This window comes from Siphateles boraxobius, unplaced genomic scaffold (assembly GCF_051911475.1).
Source record: "Siphateles boraxobius isolate OS27281-9 unplaced genomic scaffold, OSU_SipBor_1 261, whole genome shotgun sequence".
Lineage (NCBI taxonomy): Eukaryota > Metazoa > Chordata > Actinopteri > Cypriniformes > Leuciscidae > Siphateles > Siphateles boraxobius.
This window is the reverse complement of record NW_027508878.1, coordinates 192,501-196,686: the sequence shown is the minus strand read 5'-3', so window position 1 is coordinate 196,686 and position 4,186 is coordinate 192,501.

The following is a 4,186-nucleotide window of genomic DNA, read 5'->3' as shown; positions in this document are numbered from 1 at the left end:
TAAAGTCTGATCTCGGCAGTGATATAAACATAACTGCAGTGATGTATTAATAAAGTCTGATCTCGGCAGTGATATAAACATAACTGCAGTGATGTATTAATAAAGTCTGATCCCGGCAGTGATATAAACATAACTGCAGTGATGGGTTAATAAAGTCTGATCCCGGCAGTGATATAAACATAACTGCAGTGATGTATTAATAAAGTCTGATCTCGGCAGTGATATAAACATAACTACAGTGATGGGTTAATAAAGTCTGATCCCGGCAGTGATATAAACATAACTGCAGTGATGTATTAATAAAGTCTGATCTCGGCAGTGATATAAACATAACTACAGTGATGGGTTAATAAAGTCTGATCTCGGCAGTGATATAAACATAACTGCAGTGATGGGTTGATAAAGTCTGATCCCGGCAGTGATATAAACATAACTACAGTGATGGGTTAATAAAGTTTGATCTGGGCAGTGATATAAACATAACTGCAGTGATGGGTTAATAAAGTCTGATCTGGGCAGTGATATAAACATAACTACACTGATGTATTAATAAAGTCTGATTTCGGCAGTGATATAAACATAACTGCAGTGATGTATTAATAAAGTCTGATCCCGGCAGTGATATAAACATAACTGCAGTGATGGGTTAATAAAGTCTGATCCCGGCAGTGATATAAACATAACTACAGTGATGGGTTAATAAAGTCTGATCCCGGCAGTGATATAAACATAACTGCAGTGATGGGTTAATAAAGTCTGATCTCGGCAGTGATATAAACATAACTGCAGTGATGGGTTAATAAAGTCTGATCTCGGCAGTGATATAAACATAACTGCAGTGATGTATTAATAAAGTCTGATCTCAGCAGTGATATAAACATAACTACAGTGATGTATTAATAAAGTCTGATCTCGGCAGTGATATAAACATAACTGCAGTGATGGGTTAATAAAGTCTGATCTCGGCAGTGATATAAACATAACTACAGTGATGGGTTAATAAAGTCTGATCTCGGCAGTGATATAAACATAACTGCAGTGATGGGTTAATAAAGTCTGATCTCGGCAGTGATATAAACATAACTGCAGTGATGTATTAATAAAGTCTGATCTCGGCAGTGATATAAACATAACTGCAGTGATGGGTTAATAAAGTCTGATCTCGGCAGTGATATAAACATAACTGCAGTGATGGGTTAATAAAGTCTGATCTCGGCAGTGATATAAACATAACTACAGTGATGGGTTAATAAAGTCTGATCCCGGCAGTGATATAAACATAACTACAGTGATGGGTTAATAAAGTCTGATCTCGGCAGTGATATAAACATAACTGCAGTGATGGGTTAATAAAGTCTGATCTCGGCAGTGATATAACATAACTGCAGTGATGTATTAATAAAGTCTGATCTCGGCAGTGATATAAACATAACTGCAGTGATGGGTTAATAAAGTCTGATCTCGGCAGTGATATAAACATAACTGCAGTGATGGGTTAATAAAGTCTGATCTCGGCAGTGATATAAACATAACTACAGTGATGGGTTAATAAAGTCTGATCCCGGCAGTGATATAAACATAACTGCAGTGATGGGTTAATAAAGTCTTATCTGGGCAGTGATATAAACATAACTGCAGTGATGGGTTAATAAAGTCTGATCTCGGAAGTGATATAAACATAACTACAGTGATGGGTTAATAAAGTCTGATCCCGGCAGTGATATAAACATAACTACAGTGATGGGTTAATAAAGTTTGATCTGGGCAGTGATATAAACATAACTACAGTGATGGGTTAATAAAGTTTGATCTGGGCAGTGATATAAACATAACTGCAGTGATGTATTAATAAAGTCTGATCTCGGCAGTGATATAAACATAACTACAGTGATGGGTTAATAAAGTTTGATCTGGGCAGTGATATAAACATAACTGCAGTGATGGGTTAATAAAGTCTGATCTGAGCAGTGATATAAACATAACTGCAGTGATGGGTTAATAAAGTCTGATCTCGGCAGTGATATAAACATAACTACAGTGATGGGTTAATAAAGTCTGATCCCGGCAGTGATATAAACATAACTGCAGTGATGGGTTAATAAAGTCTGATCCCGGCAGTGATATAAACATAACTACAGTGATGTATTAATAAAGTCTGATCTCGGCAGTGATATAAACATAACTGCAGTGATGGGTTAATAAAGTCTGATCCCGGCAGTGATATAAACATAACAGCAGTGATGGGTTAATAAAGTTTGATCTGGGCAGTGATATAAACATAACTGCAGTGATGGGTTAATAAAGTTTGATCTGGGCAGTGATATAAACATAACTGCAGTGATGTATTAATAAAGTCTGATCTCGGCAGTGATATAAACATAACTACAGTGATGTATTAATAAAGTCTGATCTCGGCAGTGATATAAACATAACAGCAGTGATGGGTTAATAAAGTCTGATCCCGGCAGTGATATAAACATAACTGCAGTGATGGGTTAATAAAGTCTGATCCCGGCAGTGATATAAACATAACTACAGTGATGTATTAATAAAGTCTGATCTCGGCAGTGATATAAACATAACTGCAGTGATGGGTTAATAAAGTCTGATCCCGGCAGTGATATAAACATAACAGCAGTGATGGGTTAATAAAGTTTGATCTGGGCAGTGATATAAACATAACTGCAGTGATGGGTTAATAAAGTTTGATCTGGGCAGTGATATAAACATAACTGCAGTGATGTATTAATAAAGTCTGATCTCGGCAGTGATATAAACATAACTACAGTGATGTATTAATAAAGTCTGATCTCGGCAGTGATATAAACATAACTAAAGTGATGGGTTAATAAAGTCTGATCCCGGCAGTGATATAAACATAACTGCAGTGATGGGTTAATAAAGTCTGATCCCGGCAGTGATATAAACATAACTACAGTGATGTATTAATAAAGTCTGATCTCGGCAGTGATATAAACATAACAGCAGTGATGGGTTAATAAAGTTTGATCTGGGCAGTGATATAAACATAACTGCAGTGATGGGTTAATAAAGTTTGATCTCGGCAGTGATATAAACATAACAGCAGTGATGGGTTAATAAAGTTTGATCTGGGCAGTGATATAAACATAACTGCAGTGATGGGTTAATAAAGTTTGATCTGGGCAGTGATATAAACATAACAGCAGTGATGGGTTAATAAAGTTTGATCTCGGCAGTGATATAAACATAACTGCAGTGATGTATTAATAAAGTCTGATCTCGGCAGTGATATAAACATAACTGCAGTGATGGGTTAATAAAGTCTGATCCCGGCAGTGATATAAACATAACTGCAGTGATGGGTTAATAAAGTCTGATCCCGGCAGTGATATAAACATAACTGCAGTGATGGGTTAATAAAGTCTGATCTCGGCAGTGATATAAACATAACTGCAGTGATGGGTTAATAAAGTCTGATCCCGGCAGTGATATAAACATAACTGCAGTGATGGGTTAATAAAGTTTGATCTGGGCAGTGATATAAACATAACTGCAGTGATGGGTTAATAAAGTTTGATCTGGGCAGTGATATAAACATAACTGCAGTGATGTATTAATAAAGTCTGATCTCGGCAGTGATATAAACATAACTACAGTGATGTATTAATAAAGTCTGATCTCGGCAGTGATATAAACATAACTACAGTGATGGGTTAATAAAGTCTGATCCCGGCAGTGATATAAACATAACTGCAGTGATGGGTTAATAAAGTCTGATCCCGGCAGTGATATAAACATAACTACAGTGATGTATTAATAAAGTCTGATCTCGGCAGTGATATAAACATAACAGCAGTGATGGGTTAATAAAGTTTGATCTGGGCAGTGATATAAACATAACTGCAGTGATGGGTTAATAAAGTTTGATCTCGGCAGTGATATAAACATAACTGCAGTGATGGGTTAATAAAGTTTGATCTGGGCAGTGATATAAACATAACAGCAGTGATGGGTTAATAAAGTTTGATCTCGGCAGTGATATAAACATAACTGCAGTGATGTATTAATAAAGTCTGATCTCGGCAGTGATATAAACATAACTGCAGTGATGTATTAATAAAGTCTGATCTCGGCAGTGATATAAACATAACAGCAGTGATGGGTTAATAAAGTTTGATCTGGGCAGTGATATAAACATAACTGC